At 37.1% G+C, this 11,111-nt stretch overlaps 1 protein-coding gene across 1 annotated transcript in view; it reads right to left on the reverse strand.

Moving 5' to 3' along the window:
* LOC106074216 (neuronal acetylcholine receptor subunit alpha-10-like) overlaps positions 1-10,784 on the reverse strand; it is a 99,448-nt gene extending 88,664 nt beyond the window's left edge. The window contains exon 1 of the mRNA XM_056008320.1: positions 10,259-10,784. The gene's annotated coding sequence lies outside the window, so the exon portion shown is untranslated. The remainder of the gene's footprint in view (positions 1-10,258) is intronic.
* Between the last annotated feature and the right edge of the window lie 327 nt (positions 10,785-11,111).

The raw sequence follows: 11,111 nt of genomic DNA on the forward strand, positions 1-11,111 counted from the left end.
GTCCTCGTTAACCACAGCAGCAGCCAAACATAGTCCTCGTTAACCACAGCAGCAGCCAAACATAGTCCTCGTTAACCACAGCAGCAGCCAAACATAGTCCTCGTTAACCACAGCAGCAGCCAAACATAGTCCTCGTTAACCACAGCAGCAGCCAAACATAGTCCTCGTTAACCACAGCAGCAGCCAAACATAGTCCTCGTTAACCACAGCAGCAGCCAAACATAGTCCTCGTTAACCACAGCAGCAGCCAAACATAGTCCTCGTTAACCACAGCAGCAGCCAAACATAGTCCTCGTTAACCACAGCAGCAGCCAAACATAGTCCTCGTTAACCACAGCAGCAGCCAAACATAGTCCTCGTTAACCACAGCAGCAGCCAAACATAGTCCTCGTTAACCACAGCAGCAGCCAAACATAGTCCTCGTTAACCACAGCAGCAGCCAAACATAGTCCTCGTTAACCACAGCAGCAGCCAAACATAGTCCTCGTTAACCACAGCAGCAGCCAAACATAGTCCTCGTTAACCACAGCAGCAGCCAAACATAGTCCTCGTTAACCACAGCAGCAGCCAAACATAGTCCTCGTTAACCACAGCAGCAGCCAAACATAGTCCTCGTTAACCACAGCAGCAGCCAAACATAGTCCTCGTTAACCACAGCAGCAGCCAAACATAGTCCTCGTTAACCACAGCAGCAGCCAAACATAGTCCTCGTTAACCACAGCAGCAGCCAAACATAGTCCTCGTTAACCACAGCAGCAGCCAAACATAGTCCTCGTTAACCACAGCAGCAGCCAAACATAGTCCTCGTTAACCACAGCAGCAGCCAAACATAGTCCTCGTTAACCACAGCAGCAGCCAAACATAGTCCTCGTTAACCACAGCAGCAGCCAAACATAGTCCTCGTTAACCACAGCAGCAGCCAAACATAGTCCTCGTTAACCACAGCAGCAGCCAAACATAGTCCTCGTTAACCACAGCAGCAGCCAAACATAGTCCTCGTTAACCACAGCAGCAGCCAAACATAGTCCTCGTTAACCACAGCAGCAGCCAAACATAGTCCTCGTTAACCACAGCAGCAGCCAAACATAGTCCTCGTTAACCACAGCAGCAGCCAAACATAGTCCTCGTTAACCACAGCAGCAGCCAAACATAGTCCTCGTTAACCACAGCAGCAGCCAAACATAGTCCTCATAGTCCTATTGCTGTCTTGCTTATATTTAGAAATAAACTAAACAAACAATTGACACCTGCAACACACTCACACAAATATGTAATTATCAACAGGTCCCGGATTAAAGAGGGATAAGTCTCATTCCAGACACGGAAGGCGTAAATCAATAACAATATAATATGTATCCCACAATTCCTCACCCGTGTTCTCTGCACGTGCAAGTCATTGATCAGTCGCGCCTGATCAAGTTCACCTAAGTTCACATGTAAAAGATGTTTTGTCCGGAAGTAGAAAGGGATTTCTGGGAAACTATTATGCTCACACAGCGTTTTGATGGATTCTAACAGAAAAAAAAATTCAATGGATTTGTTTTTTATGTTGAGGGAGGAACTTAGAGAGAGAGAGAGAGAAAACAAAGTGAAAGAGAGAACGAGAGCCAAAGAAGAGAAAGATATAAAGAGAAAGTGGGGAGAAAGAAAGAGAGAGATAGAAAAAAGAAGAGTGAAAAAGAGAAAGATGGAAAAAGATATAAAGGTATATAAAGAGAATGAGTGAAGAGAGGAAGGAGAGAGTGTGTGTGTGTGTGGTAAAGAAAGACTAAGAGAGAAAAACAATGTGTATCTTGTGTGTTGTATTTGAGTAGAAGTCACTTTCTTTAGTTCCCATTGTCTATGTTTTCTTTTAGACTATTTTTTCTTCATTGCCGTAGGCTATCTCTCTCTCTCTCACTCTCTCTCTCTCTCTCTCTCTCTCTCTCTCTCTCACTCTATATATATATATATATATATATATATATATATATATATATATATATATATATATATATATAACATCATTAATTTCTAATAGTGTGTATGTGTAGATAGTGGTGAGGGTGTTATGTGGATGCAGTGAATAAAGAAGACTGACCTATATATTTCGTCTATGGCGTATCTTTTTCTTAACATTTTTAAATATTGGCGATTTTCCAACTAAACATTATTCAAAGTAATCTGCTCTTTAATACAAATTTTATTTTGACTCTAGTGGGCTAACAAAATTAAAGCTTAATTGAGTTTTTCAATATGTCAGTATTGTATACTAATACGGTACCAACTGTCCCATTTGTTTGTTTTAATAACTGCTTCCCCAACAGCAGATGTTTTGTATTCTAGCGTGGAGCTCTCTATAAAGTGGAGAAAGAAACACCTCGGATCGATGCTGAAAACACAAACCCATGAATTATGCCCAAAACAAATAAATTCTCTTTTACTCTTGCAAACTATAAGAAAGTAGAAGAAGAAATATATTTTTTTTTATTTGTGTAACTAATAAATGTATTAGAGTGTGCACAAGAAAACAAAAGTCTTGCATTGTAAGTTCACAAACAAATTTCTGAATATTAGAAGATGCTAACAAAAAAAAAAAGGTCCGAAGAGTGCAGTATATCTTGTGGCTACGCAGCTCCAGCTGAAGACCTACATACTTTGCCAGATCCAGCACAATCATCGGCATAGAGAAGCTCTGCTATGATCATTTGCTTTGCTAACAAAACTGAACAATTTAATGCTGATTTCACTCATGGCATATAAAAGGTAAATATTTTTTTTCTATTTTTATGTAAAAGAACTAAATATATGGAAATTTGAAATAAAAATCAAAAGTAAATAGCTACATAACAAATGTAATAGTGTATTTTTAAAAAATGTCAATTTTATTTACAAAAGACTGTGTGCTATACGAAATCCATTTAATAAAGCTACGTTTGCGTTTACCAATGTTCAGTCATTCTGACGCTCCGAAGCACTGTCTTTACAGAGCAACATCCGAATCTTTAACACAAACGTTAAGTCAGTTCTTCTGTACGGTTCCGAGAGTTACAAGAACAAATATGGAAAACTCCAGACCTTCGGCGACAGATGCCTATGCCGGATATTGCTAATTACGTTGCCCGAAAAGATTTCTGCTGTCCACTTGTGGGAGAGAACCAAGCAGTAATTCTTAGACCAAGATAAGATATTAAAAGGCAAAAATAGAGCTAGGAGGAACATACCCTTCGAAAACAATTGCCAATGTTTGAAGGCAGGCACTTAATTGGAATATCCAGGGAAAGAGGAAAGGGGGCAAGCCCAAACGAACCTGTGAGAGTTCGGTCGTGAAGCTGAGGTTACTGGAATGACATGGGAGCAGTTGAAGAGAGCTGCTCAGAACCAAGGAACAAGTAAGTCAAGTCAAAGTGTGTGCATCTTCCTAAGTCTGATCCTTTAGTTTAATGTCTGCTCCTTCAGTTTAATGTCTGCTCCATCAATTTAATGCCTGCTCCTTCAGTTTAATGTCTGCTCCTTCAGTTTAATGTCTGCTTCTTTCGTTTAGCAGTTGAATACTTTGTTTGTATACATTCAATGTTTAACCTCAAATTGAACAACTTCTTGTCTTGTCTTGATAATGCCGTAATATTAAATGTAAAAACAAATTTCGGACACTCATTTGGGGGACCTGGGGGTCAATGGGAATTTTCAGATTTGGATCGCCCCCCCCCCCAGCTACGTCACGGCTGGTGTCTCAGTACGTAATATTACATAGTTCTTGCAAACTGGCAGACGGGAAGTTGTTAGTGCAAGTCTGACGTGGTGTCAGACTGTATCGATCACGTGATTGACTTGAATTGTCTAATTCTCTTTTTGTCTCTTCTTGTACTTTGTGTTAGGTGGACGTCTTGTAAGACTTAGCGAAGGTGAATATTCTAGAACAAAAGTTTGGATGTCTATTAGATCTGCATCTACATCTACATCTACATCTACATCCACATCCACATCTACATCTACATCTACATTCCTAAGAGATTTCTATTCTTTTGAGCGAGCGTCTTTTGCTAATGTATATAATGATGTTTCTTACTTATCATTTATTTAGAGAAACAATTATATAGAGTACTAATAGATCGTGTACCCAGTGAAGGTATCACGTGACAATCTCTTAAAATAAACCAAGATACATGACAACTTTAACTCAACTTCCAATGTTTCAATCTTATGACTTCTGTTGTAAAGTACTAAGATTAAGTCTCTATCAATGTATGTCTTTCTAAAGTCACTTACAAAAAAATACTTAAGACATGATTTAAAACTAATGACAATAGACAGAATTTAACATTAGACAAAATATGAGTAAAGGATTCGGACTTGGTAAGACCCTAAGCTTTTAGAGATGTAGGGCCCCTCATAAACACATGAGAAAATGTGGCCTGTACTATTTATTCACATTGAAAATATATTCCTTGACTCATTTTTAGAACCATAAACCTATAGCTTATGTTGCCTATCCCCGGGGTCGGCAACCTGCGGCTCGCGAGCCACATGCGGCTCCTTGAATGTGAAGCTGCGGCTCTTTAATTCCATACGCAAATATTATTTATTTTATCGAAACATTTTTTTAAAAATAGTTCTGAATCTTTTAACAAAGATAAGTCGCCGATTCGATCTGTCAGCCAGCTGTACTCGCTTTTCACAACACCCCTCCCCCATTGCACGCGTCGTCACTGTTGTCAGTCCGTCGTCAGCTCTCGAATGACGCCGTCGTCAGATGGTTTTAATTCGTTTTAACGCAAGACGAATTGGCATCTTAACCACATGCTTTGGCTGTGACGTATAGTTTGTTGTTTCAAGTAAATGAGTTAGAAGCGAATGATCTCCTCAAAGGTAGAAACAATCTACAAGTAGCCTAATACTATTCTGGCAAACTTTGCGTACCACTAGAAATTGCACAAAAACGCATACCATCTACAGATGAGTATGTCAAAGAATTCTTCCTACGTGCATCTGAAGAACTGTTTCGTGATTTCAAAAACAAGAGAAATCTTGAAAAAAAAAATTCAAACATTTGCCATTATCCGCTGAAGGTGGAAGGTATTCAACTTTCTTCTGCCTTATAACTTGCACAAGTTGCCCATTTTGTCAGATATATGTCTTCCCAAAGTCCAAAAGAAGAACTTCTAGGATTGCTACCTCTCTCATGACAAACTAGAGGGGACGATAGAGCGGATGCTAAGCGAAAATACCTTGAACACAATAAGATCGATTTAGATAAAATCGTTTAAATAGCAACTGATAGAGCCAGAAGTATGACAGGAAAAAAGGGCCAACAACGATTCGTCGGAGCTAAATAAACCAAGAAATTCTTACGTTTCACTGAATAATGCACCAAGAAGCGATTCCGACCGAAATAGTTGAGGTCATGAATTTGGTAATCAAGATTATTAACAGCATCTTGTGAAAAGCACTCAACCACTTAAACGAAATGGAGACTCAGTATTCCGACCTCTTCCTCTTAAAAAAGTGCTATGACTTTCCAAAGGTAAGGTGATGAAACGTTTAGCTTTATGCTTGAATGAAATAAATACATTTATTTCTATATGAAAAAGACATTTATCCCACCGAATTAGAGAACGACATATAGTTGCAAAACTTTTACTTTATGGTTGATTTAACAGAGTAATTAAATGAGCTGAATCTAAAGCTGCAAGGAAAGGGAAACCCAGCCTATGTTTTGGTATAAGAATTGGTTTGTTTTGAAAAAAAAAATTAATTCTTTTTGCCGAAGATAATCAGAGCGGTGAATTATTTCATGTTGAATGTCTAAAACAGTATCGCGATAACATCAGTGCAACTTTAGACACACATTACTTCAGCACAGTTATAAAAAAAATCAAAGATGAATTTCTTGACAGATTTGAGCAGCTCAAAACCAACAAAACTATTCTAGCATTCTTAGTACACCATCTCAACAAATATAGTAACGAAATCCACATTAATCAATTTGGAATTGATACTGGATCTCTAGAAATGCAATAGATCGATTTAAAAAGTAAAACTTTATCGGGTGGAAAATTGACAGAGTTGAAAAGTAAGTTGGAAGTGTTGGAGGTCCAGAAATGTATGTAATGCTGCAAAAGTGGACAGCTTTAAAAGGAATGCGCGAGTTGATTCGGCGAATGGAGTAATCTTCCAGATTGCTACAGTGGAGTGATGACTATCTATGAATCGACATATTCCTGCAAGCCTTTGTTCTCTTGCATGAATATAATTAAAAGTAAAGTAAGAAGCCCACTAACAATTGAAAATATGGGCCGTGTTTGAAACTAAAAGCAACAAATTATGAGCCAAAATGTATCCAAACTTTCTAAAACCCATGCAAAGCCAATGCTCCCATTAAATTTGTTTGCTCTTTTGTTTGTTATTGAAGTACAAGTTAGTGTTGTAAGTAAATGTCTAAGTTCTTTAGTTGTTACCGAATTAAAATATAATTATCTAATAATGATATATATATAAATATATATATTATCTAATTTATTGTGAAAAACACTACTTATATGAATTAGTTTTTTTCTTTTTTAAAAAATTCATTGTGTTAGAACTATTTATAGCTGGCAAGAAAAAACTTTGTGGCTCTTTGAGAACTTCGAAATTTTGTAAATTGTCATTTTTGGCTCTTCCGACTCAAAAGGTTGCCGACCCCTGGCCTATCCAGAACTGAGTCAAGGTAAGGTAAAGATAAGGTAAAGCTAAAGCTAAAGTAAAGCTAAAGTAAAGCTAAAGTAAAGCTAAAGTAAAGCTAAAGTAAAGCTAAGGTAAAGCTACTTTTTTCAGATCTACGATCTATGGGGGCATATGGTATAAAGCTAATCTGTATCTATGCCGACGGTTAACAAGGTTGTCATGTGACCAGCACAACGCCCAGTCGCCTTGACTCCCCCAACGTATATCAGGTTGCCTTAAGAGTTAATTGGACTCATGGACGACCTAAAAATCTCTAAATCCAAAATCCCAGGCCTCACTGGGAACTTGAAACCCTTTGCTTTGGAAGCCAAGCGCTTCACCGCCATCCCACCCCGTAATTGTGAATATATTTCAGATCAATTACGGAGTGGTCTGTGTAAATAGAAGATATTGACACTTCATTAAAATGAAGTCACTATATTCTTTCAATGCTATTGGAGAAGATTTGGAAGCGGGCATCACTTCATAAAAAATCTCAGACCAGCTACTTGATGTCTAGAACTAATGTAGTTTAGAATAGAATATTGAAAGTCGTTTCTCAAATCAGTTCTGTTGTATACTCAATAATTTCAATAATTATCTAAATTAAAGACCATCCACAACTCAGTATAGCGCCATTATCACTGTTTTTCCTTTCCTAGTAGCAGACGTCTGATTAAAAAATGAAAGAGCTTGAAAGCAGACGTCGTAATTATAAGAATTCAGATCTTTAAATAGCATTCAGCTTTTTTTTTTTTAGACATTTTTTTAATGATTTATTTTCGTGGAGGTTTTTTTTTTTAAATTTTTCCAATTCTTTGTAAATCTCAAATGATCGTTTGTTTGTTTCTCATATTTCTGACTTGATGAGTTTTGTGTTCATTTGTACAACTTCTTTTCAACGAGCATAAACAAAAACAAAAAGAAATAAGAGAAAGAAAGACAGATAGACAGAGAGAGAGAGAGGAGAGAGAGAGAGAGGTGGTAGCTACAATCAGACAGGCGATGATGTTAAAAATGTCAGCAGAAAGACTACGTAGAGGACCACAAACTGATTCACTTTTAAATTGACTAACACGTGGGAATAGTGAACTCGTGACTTTATGTACTGAATATTTCAACTTGATTTCTTAAGTGTTCATTGAGTGTAATGGTATGTTAAGCCTTCAATCTTACACACAAACATTTGGCTGTTACCTCTAACTTTATAAAGTAGTTTGAACCCGCTACATTACTTTTAGTGCATTAATGTGCCAATATAATACACACTAGTAGTGAGGGTCAGTTGTATGATTCGTATTTGTACACTTCAATAAATTAAATGTAAATGTAAATACACTATCATATAAACAACTCAAAAGCCAGCCTCTATGTAACGTAAGTGAAGGGATCCTAACTAATATGCCAAAAATAAGTAACGATAGAATTCCGTGGTGAATACCTATAGGTATTTCAGAATTTAAATCTGATGACCCAATGCTCAAAGTGTACCGGGGACTGTGTTTTGTTTTACACGTATCGAATGTTTTGTCAGATTTGAGCATACATGCATGCTAGCCCCAAGTCTTCTGCTCGACGACGAGGGTGGAGGTGGGTGAGGTTCAAACCAGGGATCATAGTGACCATTAAACGACAGTCCAGAGCGCATATCACACGACCAGACTTGAGGAATTAACCGAATTCTTCTTTACGAATCAAAATACATTAATCCTGAATTAAAAACCAAACGTTAAAATCTAGATTCAGATAGTAAATTCAAAAGATTAGATCTAACATATAGCTTTAAATTTATTGACTGATGGGCCCGGATCGTCTCCACTTTAAATTGATTTAATATCAAATTCCTTTCATTCTTTACTCTTTCGTTGGATAATTTTGGCATTGATAATATGAAGTGTAAGTTCCTGTTATCAAGTTTCATTATTTATACTATTTTATGATGTTTCTATGATATGAATCAAAGGACTTCTGAAGACATTGATGTGTATAGGTAGTGTATTTTGTGAATATCCATGTGACGTGCACATATTCGTTATAAATCATTATTTTAATCTAAGCAAATGAGGTTTTAATTTTCTGCATATTTTTCCGAGAGCACGAATACTTGTTATTAGAATCATTTGTCAAAATGCTAATCTCGAGAGAGTTACATAACGCCTGCTGGCTGTCAGGAGAAGGATTTGTCTAATACAGTCAGTGTCACGAGGTCCTGATACAAAGATGGGTCCTGTGGGAGAACTGAATGGAGTGGGAACATTTCTAGATACCCTGTGGGACGTCTGGTTGCCATGTGTCAAAGTGACCTTTAAGATGCGTGTTATGGTGCTGATATTGTTCACACTTTTGGTACTAAATCATGCTACCATGCTAACCTCTTCTTCCTACATTTATGCAATGCTTTACCGAAAACAAAAAAAAAATTGAACCCAGCAAACAATCCAAGACACAGAAGAACAATCAGACCTTTGCACTAAAACTAAACGATGTCGATAAAATAAACTTCCATTGAAAGCTACAAAAAGAGAAAATCAGACACTTTCATTCTGCAGTGCTTCAAATTTGGAAAGAATAGAGTAGGCCTAGAGCTGATCAACACTTCATTTCTTCTGTACACCGGATACACCAACAAGGTTGCTATTTATTTGATTCGCCTCCATGTGTGAAAATCTCCAGTACATGAACTTTGTTTTCATCACGTTGTTACAAACATTTGCAATCAAACGATTGGATGCTCTGAAATGTTCACATTCCTCTAGGTTTAATACCCTTCTATGGCGGTAAAGCTAAAAATAGTACGTTTTGTTGGTGTATTCGGTGTAGTAAAGTGATGAAAAGCTTTTTTTTTTAAAAAGGTTGATGATATTTCTGCGCCATTTTTAGCACTGAGGAATCAAATTTTCTAAGTTCTTTGTTTTATTTATTTATTTATTTGTTTAGTTGGTAAAAGTGAATTCAATTAAGCGTCATTGTTTAGTTTATCGTGTAAATCTCCAATAAACAGACCATATTGTTGTCACTATGTTAACAGTGTTAGGCAATAACATTGATTGTTTGATGTAACAAGATTTGTTGTGACCAAGACTTGTTTAGAGGGGTAGGGGGAGAAAAAGCGGTGAGTAAGAGAGGTGGGGAGGGGAGAACGAGAGGTCAAGGAAGAAAGAGGTGGAAGAATAAAGAAAGGTCTAATAATAGAGGTGGATGGTGAAAGAGGGTTGACGGAGGAAGAGGGGGGAGAGAGGAAGAGGTTGGAGAAAAAGATGGAAGGAGGAAGAGGGGTGGTAGAAAAAAAAAGAGATGGAGGAAGAAAGAGTACAGAGAGAATGAGGGCTGGATTAAGGAAGAAGGTTAGCGAGAGAATAAAACATCAGCAGAACACAAAGTTGTCTAAAGTTGTTATGATATAGATGTTTTAACTATGTCCAATCTAATCAGTAACAGTTCTAGAAGATCAATACTTTAAAAAACAAAGCTTAGGAAACATCTGTTGAGAAAAAACAGATTTTTTTTATTAAGACTGATTTTTTACAAATCCTCTAGTTCAAAATTTGAGTTTATTTAGATTTCGGATACTTACGTATAAATTTATCTTGTGAAAAGACTTCCAAGTGGTTTAGGAATTTTCATCAATACAAAACTCCTTCATGCTCCAGAGTTACAGCACTATAAGATCACGAGATTTAAAAAAGAATAAGTTTTGAAAATATTCAAATTGAAAGGCATATTCACTTCAAAAAATATCGTTTCATAATCCAAGTATTATATAAATTTTTTATCTTTAAATCTTAGTTATTCCTATTTAGCGTTTATATTTAAATTGTTCAATCTATTTAGAAAACTCTGGTGTCATCAAAATATATTCTTGCGATCCAGTGGAAGCTCTATAAAAAATCCTGAGTTACATAGTGGTCCTTTCAGAACACAATATTTAGAAATCGCAGCAGCTAGCAATTCCGATTCAAAAGCCTGGGACACTACGTTGGGCTATCCAACTGACCCACACAGCTTTCTAAGTCACGGAACGCTGTGACGACGAGGGCTGAGCATATAACCAAGTGTGAGCTCACGATGTAATCTTGTTGTACAGATTTGAGTTTATGTGGGTGGGTGGGGTTGACCTGTGGGAAATGTCCCAGAGATAGAAAATGATCTTCCATCTATTGATTAAGCCAGGTATATTTGCATCCTCTCACTGTATGAGCCTTTGATTTTAATTTTACAATATAGGGTGACACTTTCATATACAGTTATGTTTAAAAAACCAAATTAAAAGAAAAATAATCACGTTTATCTGCCCTTTGATTGCTGACTTTGAGCGCCCCGTTGACTGACGTCATCACCTTGTTCAGTGGCGGTCTTAGGGGTTGGCAAACAGAGGCCACCGTCCGAGACAACCACAATCAGGCTATCATTAAGATATACTGTAATTC

The sequence above is a fragment of the Biomphalaria glabrata genome, chromosome 1 (assembly GCF_947242115.1).
Source record: "Biomphalaria glabrata chromosome 1, xgBioGlab47.1, whole genome shotgun sequence".
NCBI lineage: Eukaryota > Metazoa > Mollusca > Gastropoda > Planorbidae > Biomphalaria > Biomphalaria glabrata.